This window comes from Rhipicephalus sanguineus, chromosome 6 (genome assembly GCF_013339695.2).
Source record: "Rhipicephalus sanguineus isolate Rsan-2018 chromosome 6, BIME_Rsan_1.4, whole genome shotgun sequence".
Classification (NCBI taxonomy): domain Eukaryota; kingdom Metazoa; phylum Arthropoda; class Arachnida; order Ixodida; family Ixodidae; genus Rhipicephalus; species Rhipicephalus sanguineus.
The window spans coordinates 40,817,331-40,843,906 of NC_051181.1; the positions used below are offsets into that span (position 1 = coordinate 40,817,331).

General features: G+C 45.1%; 8 non-coding genes across 8 annotated transcripts; all 8 read right to left on the minus strand.

Moving 5' to 3' along the window:
- Nucleotides 1–9,688: 9,688 nt before the first annotated feature.
- Nucleotides 9,689–9,762, minus strand: Trnat-agu (transfer RNA threonine (anticodon AGU)). The gene has a single exon. It is a non-coding gene; the product is annotated as a tRNA-Thr (tRNA).
- Nucleotides 9,763–9,848: 86 nt separating this feature from the next.
- On the minus strand, nucleotides 9,849–9,922 carry Trnat-agu (transfer RNA threonine (anticodon AGU)). The gene has a single exon. It is a non-coding gene; the product is annotated as a tRNA-Thr (tRNA).
- Nucleotides 9,923–10,008: 86 nt separating this feature from the next.
- Nucleotides 10,009–10,082, minus strand: Trnat-agu (transfer RNA threonine (anticodon AGU)). The gene has a single exon. It is a non-coding gene; the product is annotated as a tRNA-Thr (tRNA).
- An 84-nt stretch (nucleotides 10,083–10,166) lies between these two features.
- Trnat-agu (transfer RNA threonine (anticodon AGU)) lies at nucleotides 10,167–10,240 on the minus strand. The gene has a single exon. It is a non-coding gene; the product is annotated as a tRNA-Thr (tRNA).
- Nucleotides 10,241–10,324: 84 nt separating this feature from the next.
- Trnat-agu (transfer RNA threonine (anticodon AGU)) lies at nucleotides 10,325–10,398 on the minus strand. Its single transcript has one exon. It is a non-coding gene; the product is annotated as a tRNA-Thr (tRNA).
- Nucleotides 10,399–10,484: 86 nt separating this feature from the next.
- Trnat-agu (transfer RNA threonine (anticodon AGU)) lies at nucleotides 10,485–10,557 on the minus strand. The gene has a single exon. It is a non-coding gene; the product is annotated as a tRNA-Thr (tRNA).
- Nucleotides 10,558–10,918: 361 nt separating this feature from the next.
- Trnat-agu (transfer RNA threonine (anticodon AGU)) lies at nucleotides 10,919–10,992 on the minus strand. Its single transcript has one exon. It is a non-coding gene; the product is annotated as a tRNA-Thr (tRNA).
- Nucleotides 10,993–11,080: 88 nt separating this feature from the next.
- Trnat-agu (transfer RNA threonine (anticodon AGU)) lies at nucleotides 11,081–11,154 on the minus strand. The gene has a single exon. It is a non-coding gene; the product is annotated as a tRNA-Thr (tRNA).
- Nucleotides 11,155–26,576: the final 15,422 nt, after the last annotated feature.

Here is a 26,576-nt window from a genome sequence, read left to right on the forward strand (position 1 = left end):
AAAGGCCCACGCATTACGACGTACGCAGCTTCGAAGGTGCGCGTGGCACCTCAGGGACGAGTAGTGGGTACCTCGCCAATTTGCAAAATGAATAGTTATGGTGTCGTGGGCACTTAGCAACGGCACATCAGTAGACATTATAGTATAGTTTGAAAGATCCAATATTGAATGTTCCCGATATGAGCTCGAAATGACGACTGCAAATATACGGTGCAACTTTTGCACATTTACGCTATACATTGACAAAAACTGCAGCACTTTTTCGATGAGGAAAACAATTGCAAGTACTGGCTCGAGCAAACATAGACAATTCATGGCCTTGCCATCGCCCAACTGTTTCCTTCAGCTTTGGCGTCAAGTCATCCCAGTAAGCTCCTGTTTGGTTGGAATTTTTGAGGGGCACACTTAGACACGTATAAGAACTGCTGGCCCATTTGGTGCTCGCGAATGCTTGGGGCTTAACGTCCCACGTGCTGTGCCGGCAACCGACGCTCTTTTGCCAGTTTTTCGCACATCTTGTCTGTTCGCAGAATGCCTTGGTGACGTATATCGCCTCTTCTATGCTTTTGCGATCAGCGCAGAAAACACCAACGTCATTACCATATTCAAGGACTTTCACATGACGCGTCTGAAGCATGAAGCCAATAATTTTGCTATTGTTAATTAAACTGAGGAAAAATAGATCAAGGCAGAGGGCGAAAAGCAGAGAAGATAAGGTACAGCTTTGTTTACGCATGACCTAGCGATAATATTTCTGAGGGTCTTGATTACTATAATGCATATTGTACTATTGTGGTAAGCCATCTTTGAGCCTTCCGGCAATACTTTCCCAAGATTCCATCTACAAGCGCAGACAAAAGAAAGTCGTGAGTCACACGGTGAAATCCCTTAGCAAAATCAACTTGAAGCATAGCTAGCCGTCCCGCTATGCGATCGCAACACTTTTAGAACGCTGCGGGATGCATTTGTACTTGATTTATCCGGGCAACTAGATGTGCTGTTTCTGGACTTCAGCAAAGCATTCGATAGGGTCCCACACGGAAAGTTATTATATAAACTGGAAAAAATCGGACTACCCATGGGTATTATACGGTGGATTTGTGCTTACCTGACGGACAGAGAGCAGTTTGTTGATGTCCAAAGTTGCAGCTCTGGTGCCCGGCCGGTCTCCTCAGGAGTTCCTCAGGGCAGTGTGCTAGGGCCATTATTGTTTTTAATTTATGTTAATGATATAATAGATGTTATCCCTGCAAATGTGTCCATTCGGTTATATGCGGATGATAGTGTTATATATAAGGAAATAGTGTCACATGATGATCATGAAAAGTTGCAGAGATGTCTTGTAGCAATTTCTGAGTGGTGCTTGAATTGGGGAATGCAGCTAAATGCGGAGAAAACCGTACTTTTGCGCGTAACAAGACAAAAGTCTCCCAGTGAATTTCATTATCAGCTTGAAAACAAAACTGTAGCCGAAGTCGAAATATATAAGTATCTTGGCGTTACTCTTACCAATAAACTAACATGGAAAACACATATTTCAGATATCTGCTCAACCGCCTTAAAGAAGCTGTGGTTCGTAAAGAGGAAGCTTAAACACGCGCCTATAAGAACTAAAATGTTAGCTTATAATGCAATCGTAAGATCAAAATTAGAATATGCTGCTGAAATCTGGGACCCACATACTAAAAATGACATTTTGAAACTTGAGCGAGTCCAGAGAAAAGCTGTGAGGTTTATATACGGAAAATATGCCAGGAAAGACTCCCCGTCCTCATTATTGTCACAAAACAGTATACAGACACTACAAACACGCAGAAAAATTAATCGTCTGGTACTACTACACAATACACTTGCTGCGAAAAATAATATGGTTTTGCCCTCTTCGGTATGTAGGCCTACTACGAGAAAAACAAGACACACTCACGAACATTTGCTTGCGCCGATTTTTCCGCGAACAAACGCCCACAAGTACGGTTTCTTTCCTCGAACGGTGAGCGAGTGGAATTCTCTTCCTATTCATGTATTTCAATCGAACGATTTCATGGCTGCCTTGACAAACCATTTTTCTTGTGAATTTTAGTGATGTCGTGGTGAGATTGCTGTTTCTTTTTACGCACTATGTACATTTCATATGGCATTGTTTACGCATGTTGTATTTTCTTTTCTTTTTTTGCTTGTTTGTTATTTCTCTTTCTGTAATGCCCCTCGTGCTTGGGCCAAATTATTGGCCTGCAGTATTTCTAAATAAATAAAATAAATAAATTAAACTGCCTTTCATGCCCCCTGTTTGATGCGGTCCTAAAAGCAGCGTGCCAACACTTTGATATCGTATGGCTAAAACTTTTGTGTATATTTTATAATCTGCGTTAGTTAGACTTTTTCGGCGATAAGGTCGAACGAGGAGTTTTTCTGGATTATTCGTCTTGGATATTAGAACCATTTGAGCAGACCGGAAGGAGGGTGATAACTTTTTGTCCTCGTACGCCTCACTGGTGACCTTACGCCGTCTAAGCCACGGCGCCGGCGAAGTTTATTTATTTACTTATTTATTTATTTACTTATTTATTTGATACTGTCAACCCCGTGCATGGGTTCATTACAGGGAGGGTGTCACATAATGCATAACATTCGCTCAAAAAAGCAACATTCAATAGCACATAGGAATAAGAGGGTTAACCAACATCAGAAAAATAAGGAACAAAGAACAGTGACTATACAGATAAAAATCGACGAATAAATGCTCGCAACAGAATTTAGCGCGCATCACTACTGAGACAACTGTCTTCATTGACGTTGTTTGTTGAACAACCGCATTAAATAAACTATTCCCCATTTCTATAGTTTATTTCCATGTCCCATTTTATACACCACTCATATTATGCCTGTAAGCGCCTCTTCAGATTAATTTGATTGCCTTCGCAAGTTACTGGGGAATAAATCAAGCAGTCATCTGGAAAAAGTTTCATTGTAATAGGAACCTCAACTATTTACCATATATCATTAACAAATGTCAGAAAAAGAATCAGTCCTAAAACAGATCCTTGAGGAACCCCCGAGTACACGCATAATGGTCATGAAGTGCAGTTTTCAATTCTTACAGCCTGTTGACGCGTAGATAAATAGGCCCCTATTCATTTTAATACTTCTCCGCTTATTCCTAATCTTTCAAGCATGAAAAGTAATTTACGGCGGGAAATTTTATTAAAGACTTTCCTAAAATCGACACAAGATACATCAGTCTGCAGAGGGCATCGATTTTCTTAGAGAAATCGTGGAGCATTTCCGTTGTGTGACCGTAGAAAGACCGTGCCGACACTCATGCTGGTTTGCGCAAGGTAACTAGTTCGAATCAAGAAAACTAAGAATACATTTTGCTATTAGATGTTTTAGAACTTTACAGCTAAGCGACGTCAAGGGCATACGGGTCGGTAATTGTTTACTAAAGCATGGTTACCGTAATTAAAAATCGGAATTACAATTGCATTGCGCCAGTATTTTGGAAGTGATCGCGTCTCAACCAATTTCACAAACATTATTTCTAAATAAAACGAGAACCATTCGGCGCATCTCTTGAAAAACTGTTGGTAGATTATCCAGACCACTTCCTTTCTTCGCATCTAGCTCAAGTAGTAGCTGAAAAACACCTTCGCGGTTGATAATAACAGGTTCCACTGCGGTTGTTGCATCGTTGCTGATAGATGTTACTATCTTATCGCTTCAATATATTCTGAAAATGGACTGAAAGAAGCGGCCAAGTCTTCAACTTTTGTCAGGATGCTCCCCTCGTGCTCGGTCTGCTCAATTATTTATTTCTTTCACTGAAGTAAGGCCAGAATTTCCATGGGGAACTTCTAAGGAAGTTGACAAGCGTTTGGCCAAATGACTTTTTTCGAATTCAGTAGGGCTTCTTTCAACTTGATTTTTTATAGCTGCAGCTTCCGTCACTCTTTCTTTCCCTTTTCTTTACCTTTTAATTCAAGCTTCGTGTTAGCCAGGGATTTCGTTTATCAACGCGAGTTACGATGTTGCCTTTAAATCTCTGCCCCAATTGCTCCATGGATTCGAAATGTTATGCTCGTTCAAAATCATAAAGCTGCAGTACTAAAAAATCTATGATGGAAGTGTCATCTGCCTTTTTAAAGTCTTTTACTTTTACCGGAAGCAACGGTTTCTCTAAACTGCATGCACTAATCTTAATGACTAAAGACAACAGTTTGTGGTCGGATATGCCACCTAAAATATCTAAAACGTAGTCTGTTATGTTTGGGACAAGAACACGAGGTCTAATGATGCCTTCGACGAACCTGTAACCCTAGTTAGTCCATGCACAGTTTGTTCCAGGCCATTGCAGAATTTAATTTCCAAATGTTTTTCGCAACTAATTCTTTCAACCTCGTGCTCCCGTTAACATGGTCACACATAAAATCACTTAGCTAATCCAGAAACTGAGGCTTAGACGCAGGGGGTCTGTATACTGAACCAATAATGTACACTGTATTGTTGAATGTAATCTTACAACATACAGTTTCGCGAACATCACATTCAGTCATGCAAGTTGAGATGGAAGTTTTAACAATAACAAATCTCTGTCCCATCTGAGAAGCTTGTACCTCTGAGGAACAGTGCGATCACTACGTATTTCATCGCGCAACCATGTTTGTGTCAGTAATACAACATGGGGAGGGGACTATGTGCCATTATTACATACTCTAATTCTGTAACTTTATTTACGATGATACGAGCATTTTGTACAAGCATTCGCAGCTATGAGTGAGATTGCTTTTTTTGAACTACCAGCAGAGCTGTCCGAGTCAAAGAATTCACGTCGGTCATGCGCACTCGCTACTGGCGTCGCTTGAACTTTATTATTGTTCTTATCACTCCGATATTGAAAAAGACGGCGTTCATTTTTTTTACCGTCCCAGACAAACATGCGCCCGTTTACCTTCAGTTAATTATGCACCATTGAGAGCCTCGCTCCCTTAGCTCGGTCTGGCGCAGAACTTTCCCATAATTTCTTGCTTAGTTCGACTGTCTCTTTTGAATGATCGTTACTAACCCTGAAAGAAGTACCCTTTAGTTTCTTGCAATTACGCATCACATTTTCTTTCTCACGGTAATTCATGAGAGGCTGAGAGAGAAATGTAATGCGGAAAGGCAGGGTGGTTAACCAAATAACAAATATCCGGTTTGCTATCCAGCACTGGGGAAGGGGAGACAGAAGAGTAATGAAGAGATGAATGGGATAGGGAGGAAGGGAAGCCTACAGACACTCACACAGGTGTGTCAAAATCGTTCAACAAGGCGGGTCGCTCGCGGAAACTTCGGCATTGCCTTCGTTGCTTTGTGGCGTGAAGCAAGACCTTTCCGGCATTACAAGATTGATTTCTCAGAAAGCGGTTGGTCGTCGAGGCGTGCGGACACTGCTGCGAGGGACTGTCTGTGAGAGCTGTACTGAGGGCTCTGACGTATGCACTCCATGAATTTCATAATTACAGGTCTTACTCTGCCATGTCTTCATTTACGTACTCAATGAATTCTTTCTACAGATTTAATCTCTACCCCTAACTTGCCTTTGCAAATGTTATCAATAACGGCATCTCGCAAAAATCGGCCTCATTTCTGGCCTCGGGAACCCCAAAAACCAGTAGATTATTTCTTCGGCTCCTGTTTTCATAATCCACTAGTCGTTCAGCTTGTTGCTGGACTATTTTCTAACCTTTCGATTTTCTTCTGCATATCCTGCATGGAAATAAGATGCTTGTTAATTATTTCTGTTTTTTTTATTAAGTTCGGCAACTTTTTTCTAATGGTCTGTTTATCTTCTCATTCAAATTTGTTGCAACAATTCAGCAGTCTTGGGATCCGGATGTTCTTCTACATCCCCCGAAGTTGACAAAAGTAGTAATGACAGCCAACAGTCCACTGCAATAGACCAACATCGTCGAGGGCACGGCACAACAATCAAGAATCTATTGTCGCTTTTGCAACAAGTTGCATAAGGCTGAACAACGTCCGATGTCTTCTTTCCGTAGTCATGCAGCAGGAGTGGAGACTGCCCACGTACGTTGCTTGAGGTAATCACGCCGAAAATCAAAGTCAGGGCCTGCAAAGACAGCAGCGGTTCAGCCAGCCTGCCCGCTTGACATGTGCCGTTAGCCGATTTCCAGCAGTGTCAGAAGCGGACAAGTCTTCAACTTTGATCACCTTCGCAAGTTGCTGGGGAAAAATGACACCATCTCCCGCTAAAGGGGACCATCAGGTGATGCGAAACAGCGTTTCGGCATGCAGGGCACGCGTTTAAGAGGGGTAGGGGAAAGGGAGAGGGGAGGTGGAGGGGAGGAAAGGGGAGAAAGGAATTGGAGAGGGGAAAGGGGAGAGGGCAAGTGGAGAGAAGGACAGGGGAAAGGGATGTGGAGAGAGGGAGAGTAGATGGGGAGGGGAGAAGGAATGTGGAGAGAGAGAGGGGAGGGGGAGAAGGGGCGTGTGTGGAGGGGGTTTGCGCATGCGCACTAAGGGTGGTCACGCCGCACACCACCACCGGATTGAACTCCGCTATCCGCGATGCGCAGCGCCTATAGGGGCGCCACTGAAAGCCGCGTAGCGGCGGCCGTTGGAACCGCACGCGGGGCGCGTAGTGAACGCCTCCTTTCACTGCAAGCATGACGGAAGCGCGTGCGTGCGATTTGCCGCTTGTGCGCGTCCCTGATAATTACTTTTGCGGCGATAGTGTGCGCTAAGGAGCCGCGCTTTATAATAGTGGACATGTGTCCGATGTAACAGCTGTGTGGGACGACAATGTCACTATACGCGCCAAGTGTTTGCCACAGACAAGCATCAACAAGCTTCCTTACGAAGTGGAGCTCATCGTAAGTACACCGCTTTCTTTACAACGTCCCGATCACTAATGCCTGCATGCTTTGACGCATGAACCAACGTTTTTTCTCGACACAGTAGCTTCGTTTACGTGCCATGTGTTTATATAGTAGATTTTGAGGGAGCGCTGCCGCGCCGGCGCATGGATTTCACGGGTGCGGCCACGCGAATGGTCAGCGTTGGTAAAACTTTCAAACCAGCACGATAAACTTGCGAAAAAATATCTCGGCAGCTTGCGCTAGTGGCGCGGGACTGAGTCACTGCGGCGCTGGTGGTCACCTAGCTTGTCATAGCAGCTTGGCTACGTATTTGCTGGGTATCTTCAGAGAAGAACGTCGGTGCATGTCCGTCGACCCCCTGTAATTTCGCTGCAAAAAATATATTTTGTTGTCTTCACGAATACGTGTAGCTCTTCGACAGCAATTTGTTCGGGAACAAAATTTTCGTCAGAATGAGGTGCATCCAGAGACTCTACGGCGAACTGTTTGAAGCGGTTGAAACAGTTCTGGCACAAAACGTCGGTTTTTCTGATGGATGAGGCTTCTTCTGGCGTGCGCCTTCAGGAGGAGTGGCGTCTTAGCCGCGCCAGACAGACAGATGGGGCAGAAGGGGCAGATTTTGCGCCCCCACCCCCCACCCCCTCTTAGGCAACTAGGAAAGCCCCCACGCCCCGTGAGCACGCCTATGGCCCCACTCATAACACAGCTTGTGTAAAGCGAATGAGTATTAGTGGGATACATCAAGGGTGTTTTTTATTAACATGAAGTCATGTTACGAGGCATTCAAAGGGAGGTTGAAACGGTTGAATGTTCTGTCAAAAGCCTTCAGTGCGAACAGGTGCCATGTTTTACAGCCAATATGCATACAGTTGAGGCGAGCGCACAGCGAACATTCTGCACCGGTGATCGCATTCCGGTGCCATCATTAGGTAGAATGCAGCCCATTTCGTGCAGCACACGTGTGATTCCACGGCGCTTCTGTAAAATAGCCGCCACCTGCCCCACATTCTCTGGCATAGCGCTTCGCGCCATTCGTTTTTCAAGAGAGCCTAGGCATCGCGTCTTATCAGTGAGATAACAACCTCATGTGCATTGTAGCATCTATAATGTAGGCGAGGCGACCAAATGTAAACGTAGTAGCGTTCGCTGAAGACGTAGCGACATAAAAAACACGGTAATCGTTCTAACACTGCCTAAACAAAGCGCGATTGCTTACCTTTTGCGTCGGACAGCCGCAATCCACCGTCGCCGTCGCTCTCGCTCATGAAATAGCACCGGAAACATGTAGAAGTGCGTTCCTGGCGAGTTTTTGTATGTGTTTGAGCAGCTGACAACGCAGCAGTCAGTTTTCGACATCGCTGAAGCCCGAGAGAGTCGTTAAATCACGTTGAAAAACACATCCATCCGTGCACTCGCGTAGACGCTCGCTGAAACACTGTTCGCCGGGCCCCGCGAGCGCTTCCGAGCCATGGCGGCAGATGGCGTGGTCGGCGCTTTGCGCATCGCCTATAAGATGCTTCACATCTAATAAATCAAGCCGTAAACTGCAAAAAGTTTCATTGTAATAGGAGCCTGTTCCGCATTTCTATTGCAACCGGAAGGAGGGTGACAACTCTTCGTCCTCGTACGCCTCACTGGTGACCTTACGCCATCTAATCCACGGCACAATCGCTGACGGGAGTAGCTTGCGTCCCGCAGTGACAACAACAACAACAAAAAAAAACTACAAGAACTGTCTCGAGGCACCGGTGAGATTCGAACTCAAGATATCCTGTTTACTAGACAGGCGCTTTAACCAACTAAGCCACGGTTTTTTTTTCTTTATTGCCTGCTTTTGACAAGAAACAAACAAACACAAGAAGAAGCGCTATTTACAATACAAACACTGGTTGCGTAAAAAGGGAGAGGGATCGATAGGAAAAAAAGGAAAGGCCATACTGGGACTAATGAGGACGCTCTAAACCTCCTTCATTTATAAAAGAAGCTCTACACGATCTAACCAATCAGGAACATCTTCAAGAAGTTTTTGTTCTTCAACAAAGCGGGTTACGCTTTCTTTGAAGTATTGACGCGCCGGACGGGCGTCCACAACAGCGTGCCGTATGGCCATCCTGCACTTCCATATGCTGTGGAGTGTAATCAACATTATCAGATCAAAAGGTGTACCGTCATCACTTTCAACAGAGAGATATCGAATTCCAGGGGGGTCTAAGGGGAAATCTTTTTGATGGTACGCTGCAGTACGTCCCATAAAAACACAGCGTCCCAGCAGTCGAGGAACATGTGGTCTATTGGTTCTACTTTTCTGCATATTAAGCAATCGGTTCCCCATGGCACACATGCCCTTTTCCTCCAGCCAAGGTTTGACAGGAAGTACGCAACGTACAGGACCCTTTTCTGCGCACTGTGTGCCAGCTTCGCCTGTGCAAACGGTTGCCGAACATTGTTGTATCTGAGAAATATTTGCCTGGAAGCTTACATGGATTTTTAAAAGAAGTAGTTTTAGCTAGTAATTTCTTGTCTGCTCGCTTTTCTCTCGATTATCTTTCCACTGTGGCACGGAAGAAATTGCACGAAGAGCTTTGTGATGTTGTACTACCTGTACCGCTGTATAGAACCATTTACCCTGGGGGGTCGATGGAGAAATGTACTAAAAAGAGTCAAAAGAATGATGGTACCTGCAGGAATGAAAACATTCTTCTTTCAACTACCAACTAAGCCACGGCGCCGACGAGTAGGCCACGCTTCAGCAGAGCCATCATTCGGAGTCATGTGTTGTGAGCCACATCAAAAAAACTAAAAGAAATGTCGCGAGGCACCGGTGAGATTCGAACTCACGATCTCCTGTTTACTAGACAGGCGCTTTAACCAACTAAGCCACGGCGCCAGCGAAGAGGCCACGCTTCAGCAGTGCCATCATTCGGAGTCATGTGTTGTGAGCCACACAAAAAAAAAACTAAAAGAAATGTCGCGAGGCACCGGTGAGATTCGAACTCACGATCTCCTGTTTACTAGACAGGCGCTTTAACCAACTAAGCCACGGCGCCAGCGAAGAGGCCACGCTTCAGCAGTGCCATCATTCGGAGTCATGTGTTGTGAGCCACACAAAAAAAAAACTAAAAGAAATGTCGCGAAGCACAGGTGAGATTCGAACTCACGATCTCCTGTTTACTAGACAGGCGCTTTAACCAACTAAGCCACGGCGCCAGCGAAGAGGCCACGCTTCAGCAGAGCCATCATTCGGAGTCATGTGTTGTGAGCCACATCAAAAAAACTAAAAGAAATGTCGCGAGGCACCGGTGAGATTCGAACTCACGATCTCCTGTTTACTAGACAGGCGCTTTAACCAACTAAGCCACGGCGCCAGCGAAGAGGCCACGCTTCAGCAGAGCCATCATTCGGAGTCATGTGTTGTGAGCCACATCAAAAAAACTAAAAGAAATGTCGCGAGGCACCGGTGAGATTCGAACTCACGATCTCCTGTTTACTAGACAGGCGCTTTAACCAACTAAGCCACGGCGCCAGCGAAGAGGCCACGCTTCAGCAGTGCCATCATTCGGAGTCATGTGTTGTGAGCCACACAAAAAAAAAACTAAAAGAAATGTCGCGAGGCACCGGTGAGATTCGAACTCACGATCTCCTGTTTACTAGACAGGCCTTTAACCAACTAAGCCACGGCGCCGACGAAGAAGCCACGATTCAGCAGTGCTTCCGAGGGAAATATTCTGGCCACTATTGCTTTGCTTGGAAATAATAACATTTCAGCGATTAATATCTATGTTGAAGTCAAGAGTCGGACGGAAACACGTCTTGGTAGGGAAAACAGATTAGGCCAATTCTTCTTCTGCGAAAGTAAATACATGGTGCAATATAACAAAAACGCCGACCAAGGCAAAAAACACAAAAAATTATATGTAAATTCTGTGTTTATTTTACCTTGGTCGGCGTTTTTGTTATATTGCACCATGTTTGTCTCGATCTCATCATTCGGAGTCATGTGTTGTGAGCCACATAAAAAAAAAAAAACTAAAAGAAATGTGTCGAGGCACCGGTGAGATTCGAACTCACGATCTCCTGTTTACTAGATAGGCGCTTTAACCAACTAAGCCACAGCGCCGACGAAGAAGCCACGCTTCAGCAGTGCCATCATTTGGAGTCATGTGTTGTGAGCCACATAAAAAAAAAATACTGAACGAAATGTCGCGAGGCACCGGTGAGATTCGAACTCACGATCTCCTGTTTACTAGACAGGCGCTTTAACCAACTAAGCCACGGCGCCGGCGAACAGACCGCGCTTCAGCTTTCCTATCAAACGCGAGAAGTCGCCTGTGATTCGTGCAGTGAATGCCTTCGATACTGGTGGAAATACATTGAGGAACGAGTAAATGCGGTCACGTATGGACGAGAAGCGTGCTTGCCGACCGAGATACGTGGCTGGTACGTGAGCAGAGGATTGCAAGGACAAGTAAGTATTGCTGCTACCGCCAATGCTACAGTTTCTCTGCAATAGTGACAATATCACTGAGGTGGCGACTCACAAATATATGGCTTTGGCGCAACTTTTTCTTTTCGAAGCGCTTCCTCAATGGAATGTTTCTCACAGTAGCTGCTTCCGAGGGAAATATTCTGGCCACTATTGCTTTGCTTGGAAATAATAACATTTCAGCGATTTCTATCCTTGATGTTGAAGTCAAGAGTCGGCCGGAAACCCGTCTTGGTAGGGAAACAGATTGGGCCAATTCTTCTTTTGCCAAAGTAAATACATCGTGCAATATAACAAAAAGCGCCGACCAAGGCAAAGAACACAAAAATTATTTGTATATTTGTGTGTTTATTTTACCTTGGTCGGCGTTTTTGTTACATTGCACCATGTTTGTCTCGACCAGGCGGGATTCCGTTGGACTTTTGACTAAAGTAAATACAATCAAAGATCTGTCAGCTCCCGCACGGTAGCCTTGTTCACAATCTTGGGAACAAGGCTCCCGGGAGGGAGCCGAAAAATCTTTGATTTTATGTACTTTAGTGGTCGGAGCCTATATTCAGTTGTCCTTATATCTTTCATTTTCCTACTGACTCATTCAAGGACAAGTGTCTTGTCTTCGGGGAAAAGCGGTGGCCAGAAAATCAAATATATAAATGCCTGTCCTGCAGATGCATATTGCGGGTTGTGGTACTTCAAGTGACAGAGAAATAGAAACTGTTGATTTTCTTCTTCTTCTGCTGCCTCACATTTTGTGGAAACGTCGGAATTGGAATGCGTAGGGATTACACTCACAAATGCGCTCTCGTGAGCAAGGCACGTTGCAAACATATGCGCAGCAGCTTCTATAAATTGGTTTTTCTCGTGCACAAGTTGGATTTGGCAGCTTTACCTCAAAGACAAGCGGTTTGCTTTAGTTTCAATTGATATGAAATAAGTCACTCACCTTTAGAAGTAGGAAAGAAGGGTAATTGATCAAGGGCTCGTTTTCTTTGTCAGAGACAAGCTAATGAAAACAACCGACAATGAAGCCATAAAAGGCATGGGGGACATTATTTCTAGTCTTTTGAGTGTGACATAGTAGTTATGGTACAAACAGAAACAAATGAAAGCGGGAAAAAGACAGCTTGACGCCGGTAGGGACCAAACCTACAACCGAACCCCTTGTTTCGTTCATTCTTGCCGAGGGTTTCGGTTCGGCAGACATAAAGCCTTCGGAATGCATGCGATGGTTTATTGGTCAGCTTCCACGTCGTAAAAAGCTCACGGGCTACGGACGCCAGCTGACGGAAAGCCATGACGTGCTATCTTTATGCATAAATTCGAAACATACTTTTAACGATGTTTTTTCGTGATTATTGGATGTTATTATACTAACAAAGAACTGCCATTCGCCTTTACCATAGACCCAATATTAAGGTCATATAACGAGTCACAGCCGCTCAAGGCGCTGCCCGAGATCTCGTCCAGCGGGAGCGTCACCCGTCATCAATGTAGTGACCTCCCCCCTTGCCCTCCCTCTAACGAAGACCGCCGCCCAACAGACTGGCGCGGCCACGTGAAATTAGAATGGTCACATTCTGCGAAATTCCCATGCCTTACCCTAAGGCGACAATGAACTACCTACTCCACATGACAAGTAGCAAGAAGCCCCAGGCGGTAACCTGGCGATTACGCCCTCGCTGCATATTCGCATCAACCAAGACATTTACATACCACAATGCAAAGCGTGCGGGGTGGCTCGCGCCGACCTTGACCACATTATCGGGTATGCCTCGCAGCGACACCAATAAACAAGTGCCTGCAGAACCAATTCCGCGTAGCCCCGCTGGCCGCCGCCGCCGCCACGACTCAAGGTCTGGCCGCTGTAAGAAAAAAAGAAATGCGCAGAAAGAGCTTTCAGACGTACATCGGCCCTTTTTCTGTGATTTTTTAACCCTTTCTGCTACATAAACATATCGCGAAGTCCTTCGCATATCTCACGAGGACACTGCCTCCGAGGAGCCCGAAATATTGGACTGTATCTATTTCTAACTTTCTCCATCTTAAACAGTTGCTTGGCTAAGCTAACAACAAGGTTTTTCTTTTAGCCTTACGTAGACCGTTTGTGTTTGACTGTGCAGTTGAAAGAGAAATATTTTATTGACGAACCTAAGGGCACTCGCTTTCCCCTTTTTAACACATTTGTGCCCCACTCTATCGAATGATTTGCCCTATAAATCGGTAGCGGCATAGTTACGTTTAATAGACCTCTGTACAACTGTCCGCGCTTTGCTGTCTTCAACTACTCCCCAAAAAACTGCACGCACAGGAATGGGAAATACTATAGGGTGTGTCCAGATAAGATCAAACACGAAGTCCGGGCCACCATTCCTGTTTTTCATTATATTTACTGTAGGCATAGGACTTAAATCTAAAGCAATGGTTTCGAAGTTAGTGTTGTGAAAAAAAAATTGTTCGCCGGAAAAAAAAAATATCTACGAATTTTGGCCGCAAAAAACACTTTTCTGCCAGTTTCGCGATTTCTGAATTTTGAGCGCACCTAGGGCAGAAACGGTGCACTTCTTCGTCACAATATTTACTCAACTCAAAGAACAAGTGAAATAGAATCTGAGTTTATTATTTCCCTTACCTGTCGAAGCACTTTTCAAAAAAAAAAAAATCACGGACATGGTAAATCGCACAAGATACCTGCATTTCAGGAATTTATTGCGGCAAGCAAGTGCAACTGAGCATAATAAAAATCAGTGCATATTAACTATGATATATGCATTCTCTTCTAAAATAACCTTCGTGGTTATATCGCGCTCCGTTTCACTCCATAATTGTGCTCCGTTTCATTCCATAATTGTGCCGCCAAGTTTACGTTGTATAATATGGCTTTTGTTGGCGCTTAACAGCATTTAACTTTCACAGTGACGTATTCGTTATCTCATTTGTCCTATGAGAGTAGTTTGGCGCGCAAGCGGCGCTCCTCCGCAGTCGAAGCGGCACTCATATAATGTGAGCGCCCGCAGCATCGAGCGGCCGCTGCTGCTCGGTTTGTCAAGCGGCTGATCGCAAGACAAAGCCTTCTGCGCCATGAAACTTGGCTGCGCAGATGCTGTTGTGGAGCTGCTGCTTTGCGATTATATCGCGTACAATTATGTTCAACAACTTATATTCAATTTTCAACACACAACCTACGTCGCGGCCGCTAGGCTGACTTGGTCACATGTGACGCATTAGAACTTGTTAGCAACCAAAATAATGGAATTTTTTTTACACATAATGGTGGATGAAGTCCTTGACTTCAATCAGAGGGATTAAAAATATAAAAATTGACTTTTTCAAAAAAGTATTTTCAACCTTTGGCGTTTTTGGTAAACCACATACGTTTCAGCACAATTATGGAGTAAAACGAAGCGCGATAAAACCACGGCAGTTATTTTAAAAGAGAGGGCGCATATCAAAGTTAATATGTACCGATTTTTATTATCCTCAGTTTAATTTGTTTGCAGCAATAAATTCCTGAACTACAGGTATACTGTGCGATTTGCCGTGTTTGCAATTTCTTCGTCAAAAGTGCTCCGACCAGGTAAGAAAAGTAATAGCCTCATAGGATTGTCTTACACTTGTTCATTGAAGGAAATAACTATCGTGATCAAGAAGTGCACTGTTTTTTCCCTAGGTGCGTTCAACATTCAGATATCGCGAAATTGGCGGGAAAGTGCTTTACGCGACCAAGATTTATACATATATTTTTTTTCAGGCGAACAATTTTTTCCCTAAACTAGCTTTGAAACCATTGTTTTGAGTGTAATGGCTCGACATACAGTAAATTTCATCAAAATCGGGAATAATGACCTTGTGTTCGATCTTATCTGGACACACCCTATAGAATTTCGCGCAAAAGGCCTTTTATACCATCCCATCTCGCTACTCGCTGCGAAACAATATAATTGCGTAACTGGTCGCGCATGCGTTCCTGAATTACAGGGTATGAAGCACATACAGCCACGCACTAACGAAAGTAGTTGTATCCTTGAAGAAGGCAAATCCGCTTGTCGAAATACCGGCTCCAGCGCAGCCCTTGTTTACAAGTTTTTCACGGAATGGAAAAGCGTTTTTTTTTTTATCACACAACAGAAAGCTTACGACAACTTGCTTCGAAAACAAATGAGCTGTAATAACATTTGCTGGCAGGCGCTAGTTGGTGATGCATAGTTGATAGGTAGAAACAGCGCAAACGAAACGAAACGCAAGGAAGACACGAGACAGAGTGCTGTCCCGTATCTGTCCCGTGCTTCCTGCACTCTGTCCCGTGTCTTACTTGCGTTTCGTTTCGTTGGTGCTGTTTTTACCTATGATGTGAGCTATGAGGAGGCCTCCTCCTCTAACTGATCTGAACGAACTGCAGCGGCTTGTGTACATTCTCACATAGATCTCAAATAAAGGCTGTAAATTCTCAGTGCCGTCTTTGTAAGGTCATTATGGATGCGCAGAGTGCCTCTTGATTGAAGCATATCTTAGCTCGGAGAAGGAGGTCACATACTGTAGCTATCGCGAATATCAAAGTCCGTACCACAAGAGCTCTTTGTTTTCTTCTCTACTGTCATACATTCAACCATTCACTAAACCTTGGTATCCCAATATATTGCAAATGAACACCGAAATACTTCATAAGCATAATGAATGTAACGACAGCGCAACAAACAAGGACTGGTGAAGAACGCACACGCACAGCGCTGACGTTTAGCCCGGACAGCGCTGTATATGCTTCCTTTGCCTGTCCTTGTCTGTTACGCTGTCCTTACATTCATTATGTGCAACCAACATGCCCAATTTTCCACCCTTCATAATTTCATAGGCGTAGAAGTCGACTTCAAATCTTCCATATGCATTGCTAAGCCAATCACCTTATAAGATGTGCTCTGAGTGGCCCCAATGAGAAACAATACATGACGTCTCACACAATTCCTTCGCCACAGGAGCTGCTTCGCTAACTCTATTTCTTCTCGCTGCAGAACGCCTACTAGGTCATACGCTTATGCCAATAGCATTACTGCGCTTGCGCGAACTCGGAATCCTACCATGTTATTGCGCGGTAGCACTTTTAAACAAAGGGACTCCAGCAAGGGCGAAAAATAGTGCCCCTTTCTCAAGATATATATATGACTACCATAGCTTCTGAGGACGTTTTGGTTATTGTTATTTCAGAAACTACTTCATCGCAACACGTTTTAACACCCTGTGTCAAAAGCTACCTAACGTTGATATATTCAAGTACACTAAGAATAATTATATATGCTATCCTAAAGTAGTCTTTGTGTAGATTGAACCGTATTATTGTGTCGTTCTCTTACAAGGCGTCACAATATTCGGGGACCATTCTTATCACAACGGTCCCCTAATGTTACGATGACCACATCTTTGTTAGCCATCATGAATGGTCTCTTTATTCCACATGTACGATGCGGTCCCACTAAAGCCTGCATGAGAGATTACAGTTACGTTCCAACAATCTCTCTGTGCACGCCTCGTATTTTCAACTCCGTATATGCAAGGGTAATTCGGCAATATGCCCGCACCTAATGGAGGGTCTCAGGTTCCTCAGTTATGCTCTCTTGAAAGAAAGGGAGAAATGGAAGAGTATGTGCTTCCTGATACTCCTCTCGAATAATGCCATGATGAACGACGGGTGCGTCATTTTTTAGAGCCTTAATAAAAGCAGCCCCCACAGCTTCAGGACGAGCCAGTTTACCGAAGGCTAAGTTCTTATTTCAACATTCAATAGCCGCAACAGCAAGTGGCTGTTAAGGCCTCATGTCGTCATGTAACTTTGATAAAACGCTCAATAACTGACTAGCAGATCCTTCAGAATGCTTTCTTTCATTTCCTAGCTCAAACTGCTATTATGTCGATTTATAAAGCGTATATCGTTCTTCGGGTAACGCCATTTTTTTTCCTTTGTCGAACAAACCGTAATATTTGTGAGCGCGCACATGTAACCGTGCATTTATATTTGCCTAGATTGCCGCTTTACAGCTGTGATTTACTTCTGTTATTTTTTTCAAAAGGATACCAAGGCTGGCACTTTCCATCAATAAGCGAAAATTGCGTCGACATTGCAGCTCTCTTTCGCTTCTATTCCATTTATGAAGCAAATCGGATGATCTTTCTGTCTCGGTTAACTTTGTTTCCTTAATTTTTAAACCATTAACCACCATTCCGCATTACTTTTATGCTCCCTCTCTATAAAGCCCCTGCATAAGTGAGTGTTTATACATGTTAATGAATATTGCATTAGGTACCCTAATGTTGAACTTCTTCAACTGCCACTTTTTTCTTCAGTGGACCGACGCAAACATTTCCATACAGTGGTAATCGAACGCCACAGATATCACTTCTTAAATATTGCAGGCTGTGATCGAACCAAGAGTCATAAACACCCGCTTTATTCTTGCATGAGTTGCTTCTTCGAACATAAGTCCTAACTCCTGTGCCAGAACATGCACGTATACATAACCCACATCGTCCACATTTATATCACCAGCGATCTTCGATTATATTTGGGCGCAAGCGTCCTGAGCTGGTGAACGTCGCATTCTGCCTCTAACGACGCGCACAGTAACGATTGTTGGCAGGCTAGCTGGTGATGCATAACTTCGTAACAATAACAGCACGAACACGAGACACAAAGATAAGGGACACACGGGGCAGAATGCTGATTGCTACCGAAAATTGCACTTGCAGATCAGCACTCTATTAATAATAATATCTGGGGTTTTAGTCCCAAAACCACGGATATGATTATAAGAGAAGCCGTAGTGGAGGGCTCCGGAAATTTCGACCATCTGGGGTTCTTTAACGTGCACCTAAATCTGAGTACACGGGCCTCAAACATTTTCGCCTCCATCGAAATGCGACCGCCGCAGCCGGGATCAAACCCGCGACCTTCGGGTCGGCAGCCGAGCACCGTAACCGCCATACCACCGCGGCGGACGCAGATCAGCACTCTGTCCCGCGTCTTCCTGGTCTTTGTGTCTCGTGTTCGTGCTGTTATTCTCACCAAGTCACAGACACATTTGTAATCTCTTAAGAGTAACACCTTAGTTTTTGAGCCCATTTAAAACAGTCTGCCTTAACACTTCTCATTAAGTGCGCAAACACTTCGCTCTGGCCTCTACCGCAGTATTTATAACGTCGCACATCTCTGAACAGTTATTTCCATCACTCGTAATACTTTCTGGAATTACCTCTATAGACCTTCTAACGAACAGTGCACAACAACCGGCCTTTCCTACAGAATGGCACACGCAAATATAATACCGTGGCAGAAAAGCTTCTACTATACAGCTCGTTCCTTCTTCACTTTCGATTTTAGTTTCTTGCGCTGTGATAATATCAAAGTCACTTTCTATGAAAAGACTGATTAACTGACATTGATTTCTTTTTGAGCCAAGGCCGCTTATTTTAAGACAACTTATGCTTAATGATATAGCCTTTAAATATTTGTCATGTCGTGAAGATGCGGACAAGTGCATATTTAAGTTTCTTGGGCGCAGCTTGTAGCCCACACACGTTCAATACAGCGCTCCGCAAACGTGAGCGTGACTGCTGCCGTATTTGACTGTGGACATGACTGAACAGAGCAAATGGATCGAGGACAGAAGAGAGGTCACTTCTTCTGTCCTCGTTCCATTTGCGCTTCGCATTCATGTCGATGTTGAATCACCAACTCGCCCAAGGTCCCACTTTATCACGTTGAGTGCTATTCTTCTGTATTTCAGTTCATGATTTTGACTCCAGTCAAAGTCGTCTTCTCCCTCTTTGTCCGCAAGCAAGCCTCCCCTAGCGCACCCACCACGAGCCATACCTTCAAGAAAGAAGTGTAAAAAGTCTGCAGGCTTTTTATACATTGTTCAATGGTTCCACGCCTTCCACTCCGAAACTACTCAGTTGTATTCTGGTTGTAAATATTGAGTTTTGTTTATATTGCCAAATGTGGGCGTACATTTGCAGTATTGCTTCACCACGAAGCCCTTTGGGAGTCAAAGTAGTTTATGCCAGAGGGAAGTAACAAAGAAATTATATTCCTTTTCTAACAACCAGCAGATTTCTAAGGCGCTCTGTGTGGTATTGTATTTTATATAGTGTTTTTTTTTTTGACAACGTAGGTTTCGCCCACTACGGAAAAATTCAGATCACTCTAAGCTACAGATTTTTTTTTTCTGAACGTGGGCAAATAGTGCGCTGAAATTATTCTCCACAATCTTGTAGACCACTATCGGAGGTAGTCGAGTTCAATGCCTGCGACGTTTGTCGTCGAATGACCCATGAACTTCACACTTTCGTGATACCGTCTCATTTTCCTCGCTTGCCAGTTTTAGGTTCACGAAAAATATATATATGACAAATATATATCTCGTCGGGGGCATTGCATATAAATATTACAGCTTTTCACAAAATTATTGGGAGTTGAACTATATAAAACCTAACACTGTGTGCTGTGTATTTGTGCGTACGTAATAATAGCGAGTTTTAGTACTGTGTACGTAGCGTCCGTAACGGCAGTGCGTACGTCGCATCCCTGCGTTTCGCCTCGAGCGCACACCCTTACGGACATCCTACGCCCGCTATTTTCACTTCTGCGCGTTGGTCCCAAACGTTTGAGGCGTATTGCATTCACGGTATTACCTGTACATTATGAACAAGTTGTTTAGTTCTGTCAGATGCTTAAGGTGCCTCCATCAAGCATCCATATTTTGTCATGCTTTTGAGGTATGCTACGTGTTCTTTCCAGCTAAGCTAAGATGTCATCACGACACCGTGGACTCTATAGACTCATACAAAAAAAAAGTCATGAATACGTCTATTGTAGAAGAATTTTTCCACGTGATTTTGGCTATCAGATACCTCGACGTAACGTCAGCGTGCCAAGGTCTGCATTTCAGAGTTATTATTTCGCCATCTTTAAGGACATTTATCGCTATTTCGGCTGGCTGAAATGAGCAGAAAGAGCATCTGTATGGAAAAATTTCCTTTTTTTTTTTCGTTTTTATCCCTGCTTGTGGCTGATGGCCCGTATTCACAAAAACGCCTCGCGATAAAAGTTCTCTTGAGAGAATACTTCAGTCAACCACGATGCGGGGCATATTATTAGCGAAGCCGGCTGACCAGTGGGAAAACACGCTTACAAAAGAGAAGTTTTGTGAATTCGGCCCAAGTTACCTTGTTTCGCAGGAGGGTGTCTTGAAGAACCAGTTGGTACATGCTACTGCGGGGAAACAGGGCGAAAAGGGGGACTATGTCGAAGGAACACACAACACAATGACGGAAAATATGCACCAAAAATTAGAACTAAAAAGAAACAAAAGAAACATGAACTGTCACATCCTCACAATGATGAAACAACAAGTCTCCACCACGAGTCAAGATATCACATTTGACTAGAACAAAACACCATGTCTTTTTCCAGAAGCGTCATCGAGGGCTGGCCGACGCACGTGTTCCCTCTTTCCTTGATCTGAAATGCTTAATCGATTTCGCGCTCGATTCGATTTCGATATCGTGGATTATTTGCTCGTGTTGTTTGTTCCTTCGACTCAATCTCGTTTTTGGCGCTGTTTCCTCGCAGTATCTTGCTTTTCGTGCACTATTTACAACCTATGCAATCCCGCTACGGTATTACTGATTTTTTTTTTCGTGCTAGCGACTATGTTTTTGCTTTTAATGTTTGTTTTAGAAAAGGGCACCCGTTCCTGCGCTGAGCGGCATCGCCATTGGCGTCGGCAGCGTGACCGATAGAGCAAACGACGGTATCACGAGCTACTGCCCTCTAACCTGGCTTTCTTCCTCCGTCACGCGCGCTGGCCCCTCGCTCGGAGCTCGTACGCACACAGGGCTGGCACCTGCACTGCGGCTGGCATCGCTTGTCGTACCGGGGCTGTCGGCGTTTCGCGTACTTTGCGACGCCTGCGGTGGACAGAGTGGTGTGCGCAGCACTCGAGCGCTGGCAGTTTCCGTGTCATTATGTCACGAATCTTACGTTGTTACAACTACAGATAGCCAAAAATTCACAGTTTGCGTTGCCCCAACAGGAAGGGGCGCTCAGAATTCGCATTAGGCAGTATCGTAACCATCTGTGAATTTTTGTCATTATCGAAGCCTATTCTTCTTTTTCTTTTCTTTTTTTCTGGGAGGGCATCTCTCGTACGGCAGCTTCAGCGCTTTGTATCAGCATCGTTTCCAGCGAGCGAACGATCTGTTGGCACAAAAGCGGATGGCAGAGACTATAAAAAACACACGTGTGGCTCTGTGAGGATAAAAGAGCGCGAAACAGGAAGGCAGTTGAGGATCAAAGAAAGCGAACGCGGACAGCAGTAGAGTGTGAAGTAGAGCGAACGCCAAGCGCGGTTCAACATGGATGAGGCTGGAAGACAGCGAACGCGCCTATCCCACTGACAGCATTCTTTTGACTATGAACCACGCAATCGCGCTGCTGTTGCTGCTAAATTGCGGAGGCTCAGCTCCGCCGATGCGAGAATCCACAGCTGCAAGCCACCGAAATAGAAGGTAGAGCGCTAATGCTGCTGTGGTGCTCACAGAGAGCTCACTAGAGCGGCGGGAGCGGCTATCTACATTCACGACGATCTTTTAGGGGCGAAGCTCCTTATGCCGTGGGTCTGTCCATCCTCCGTTTGTAGCGTTGTAGTAGCCACCTCAAGCTCGTGAGAAGCGCGCGTTCTGGTATGCAGTAGAAGAAGAAGACGACGTTGACGAGTTAGACTCTCGTGCGTGTTCGCCTGTGTGGCATTCTTTCTTCTTTACTGCGCGCGTTCTGGTATGCAGTAGAAGAAGACGACGACGTTGACGAGTGACACTCTCGTGCGTGTTCGCCTGTGTGGCGTTCTTTCTTCTTTACTACGTCTCGTGTTTTCAACGACACCCGAAGACAACATTTCAGAAGTAACGCGCCATGAGGCTCCCTGTTGGCACGCTTTCTCTTTAGCTCGGAGTCGTCAGATGGAAGACCAGGCTGCGGAACAGAGGGCGCGGAAGACGGCGGCAGCGAGCGCTCGCAGACAATCCTGAGGTGAGAGCCCGCGAGGCCGAAGCGGCACGTCGACGCCGCAAAGCAGATTCCGCCGTTCGAGCCCGCGAAGCCGAAGCTGCTCGACATGCTGCAGGGCTGCGGCGAGAAGACCTCGCCGTTCGAGCCCGCGAGGCCGAAGCTGCTCGACAAGCTGCACGGCTGCGGCGCGAAGACCCCGCCGTTTGAGCCCGCGAGGCCGAAGCTGCACGGCTGCGGCGCGAATCGGATCTTCAAAATGTGAAGGACGGTGAAGCGGCGAGAAAGCGCGCATACCGGCAGGCAGAGCTCGAGGCTGTGCGAGCACGTGAAGTGGCTGCAAAACGCATCAGGCGGGCTCTGCCCGAAGGCGCCGACGCGCGCTTCCGGCGGGACTTCCTTGATAACAGTTTCGGCCATAGTTGCGGTATGTGCAACAGATTGTGGTTCTCAAACAATCTAGTCACAATATCTTCCACCAAGAAGGACCACGCTCGCGCCAATGCCATCGCCGTGCTGCAGCGCGAGTTCGCTTCGCGCCACTCATCATCATTCACCACGTGCATATGCTGTGATTTTTCTTCAATGAACGCCCAAAGATTCGATACGCCATATGAAACCGGCGAATTCGGTGCCGCTAAGCTTCACAACGGCCTCCTGGTTGTCGCTTCGTACTTGTGGCTTATCGGGATGACCACCGACGTCGTGCACTTGCTGCGCCTCGTATTATAGACCCATCCATTCATATCAGTATTAGTAGTCTCGGACGTTAGTGACGATGTAGAGGCAAACATGAATTTCCTTCAAATTAGGCGCGAGAACATCCCGTTCCTCTCCCTCGTCACTCCTCCCACTGCGGTGACAACCTCGCGCAACACGTCAGATTCAGATTCGGATGCTTTAGCTTTCTTCAATTGCACAATCAGATGCACAGACGCTATAGGTAAAGCGATACCTGACACAGACCTGCGTAGCTGATCTACAAAAACACAGCATTTGAAATACATAGTTCAATGTTCGCAGCGTGTAGCAAGTTTTCGTAAAGATAAAAGTAAAATAACCAAAAGATGAAACAATGCATTCAGAAATTACTGCAGAAATCCTAAGGCTACCTAACAATATTGTTAATACAGAACGGCTTACTATACAAAATACAAGAAATCAGTTATTAATTGCACCAATTTAACCGCACGATGTACAATACAATGCATGGAAACTACACTTCGCATTAGGGCAGAAATTCGTACATATTAAATGCCAAGCATTTTTTAGCCAACCTTTGGCATTTTGAGCGTTTCTACCTACGTATCTATCTATCTATCTATCTATCTATCTATCTATCTATCTATCTATCCAGCCGCCTACGTCTGCGTGCTCTCATGATCACCTCCTTCAATTGGTGGAGAACAAAATTGGCATGGGAGGTAGGGTAAGGAGATTTGACGAATATGACTGTGGGGTCATGACATGAATAGCGTGAAAATCCTGTCCCGTATGTCGTCAAACCCATTCCTCCAGACACGTCGGGCACATACCCGTTTAACACGGGCCGCGGTGTACGGGTATGCGCCACAGGTGACTGACAGTTTATATCTGCCCAGGAAGGGCCAGGAAGGACATTGGTAATTTAAATGCGAGAGCGTTCAGAAAAACCAACATCGGCAGCGTTGACCCGACAAATGGAAAGAATAAGAACTAGGATCCCAGCAGGAATCGAACCCAAGTATTCTGTGTGGCAGTCAGGTATTCTACCACACAGCCACGCCCGGTTTATAAACTGGTTTGGAGAAACAGCCTATGCAGGCGTAATGGCGGTTCAACGTCCGTTGTGGTTCTGGTGCTTACTATCTAATTTTACAAGAAAGCAATAAACACTACATGATACTCCTACGATGTGTACTCCTACGATACAGGCGTCATATCAGATTAACGTCTGTGGTTACAGTGCTGGCTCCGCTTTCATAGCAGTCTAATAAACATTACATTTTATTTCTATGATTCAGCAAACTATAATAAAAAACGGCAGGAAGTGGAAGATGGAAGCTTGCTATGAAAAAACCCGTAAACAGGGGGTGGGTGCTCGAGCTGACGTTTCGACAAGTGGACGTGTCTTCTTCAAGGCTGGAACTGATTTCCTTAGCTCTCATGTGTATATATACGCACGAGAGCTAAGGAAATCATTTCCAGCCTCGAAGAAGACAACTACACTTGTCGAAACGTCAGCTCGAGCACCCACCCCCTGTTTACGGGTTTTTTCATAGCAAGGTATATTGAAGTATTGCTCGACAACAGAGGAATACATAAAGTTACGTATGATATTCACATGATTGCACCATAAAGTGCACTTAGTTTCTATAATATTGGCGTATGTATTCTAACGTGAGGGCTGACATTACGTCGAACCATAAGTACCCTTTAAACGCCAGTGTTGTCGACGTGCCTGGTAAGCCCACGATGTGCACACAGCTACTACACTTACAAAAACACGTCGATCCACCTCGTAACGCTTGGCTCAAAGCCATAAAATACAGCATAGATGTATTCGCTGAGTGCTTCCTATGAAATCGATTCCCACAATGCGTGGGATCTGCCAAATTTTTTAGAAGTCGATTATCATGATATTGTCACGTGGTTGTGACGGAAGAGAGCTCGAAATTCAAGTCGGTGAGGGCACAAACCTTCAGTGGGCGAACTTGTGCCCAGTAAAGGAAGTAGCTCTCACAGCGCAACAATAGCGGCTGTCATAGTCCTCGGTCGTCGACTATCTGATCGCCGGCAAAACACGTCGTCTTCTATGCATGCAAAATCCAACCTTCAATCTTTATCGCTGGTGCTCGCGCGAGCTCCAGAACAAACTTAGCTACTCGCGTTGGGCTTGCAATCTTATCAGAACGGTCTAAAACAATCGCGAAGTTATCCCAACATTCCTGCACGGCCTGCACCGACCGCTGGTTACACGTGCAGCACATTTTGTGGGTGAATCGCGATCAGATAAGAAGAAACGTGCGCGCGTGGCAATATATCAGTATATTTACAGGACCACAATTTCCCCGATTCCTTTTTGACCACCAAGGACTTCGATAGAAATGTGTCTTCAGTAAAGTTTACGTGCACGAAATAAAGAGAGTGTGTAACTTTACATGCGTACACGTCCCTCTCCAATTCCTTGCGTCAGTGTATCGCGATTTCAAAACACTTAAACAGGTGCGTTCAAATTTCGAATTAGAATGTATCCTGATAATCTGTGGACATCGTTATTGCAGAGATTGGTGCAAACCGCCAGAGTGATTTCCGACCAGAGTGGGCATTTCGGAACATAACCTCGGAGCTCGTGCACTTTAAGGAATTAATTATTTGCGTTATAACGGCATCGCCAAATAATTCATTAGGTGAGGTTCCTGCAATAGCTATAGAGATTGGATCTGTTAAGTCGTACTAAAGGAAGAACGAAGAAAATACACTCATTAAAAGCTTCTGCAACGTTTATGGGATGAAACACGAAATGCCAGGCACGTATGTCGATGAGATTGAAAGCAGTTGACATCAACTTTAAAATAGAATGGTGCCCGATACGGACGTACACGTGTATCGTACCGGAACGTTCCCATCTCGTGAGTTGCTCTGTTTGCTGGGCAACCGACGCGCGGAGGTTCTCTTCATGGGCGACGTCACCCAATGTCCAAGGCAACCTTAGATTTATACTCCTGCTGGCGTTGCTCTTGTGACCGGTACAAGAATCGTCGTTTTGGAAATCGAAAGGTAATACGACAAGTCGTTTCTTACTCTTCCACGTGACCACGATGTCGAGCTCAAAGCACGTTTTACCACGATAGCCTTAAAGAGCTCGTTGCGCAGAAATTCTGGTGTTGGCGTCGGTGTGTTCTCGGCGTCATTGGCTGTGAGCGAAAAATCAGCGTTGTCCGTGAAAGAAAAATCCAGAAATATGCAAATAAAATAATAAAAAGCCTCACTTCGAGTGGGAATCGAATCTAGGCCTGCTGCACGGCAAGCGGGTGTTCCACTACAGAGCCACGCCGTTGCTTGAAAATGTTTCGGAATAAAAGACTATATGAATGTCATGTAGTGGCAGCACTCTCCTTAACGCATATATATTGCGTGGCAGAAACGTAGAATCGCGCCAGGCCTCAAAACATGTGAATTGCGCAAC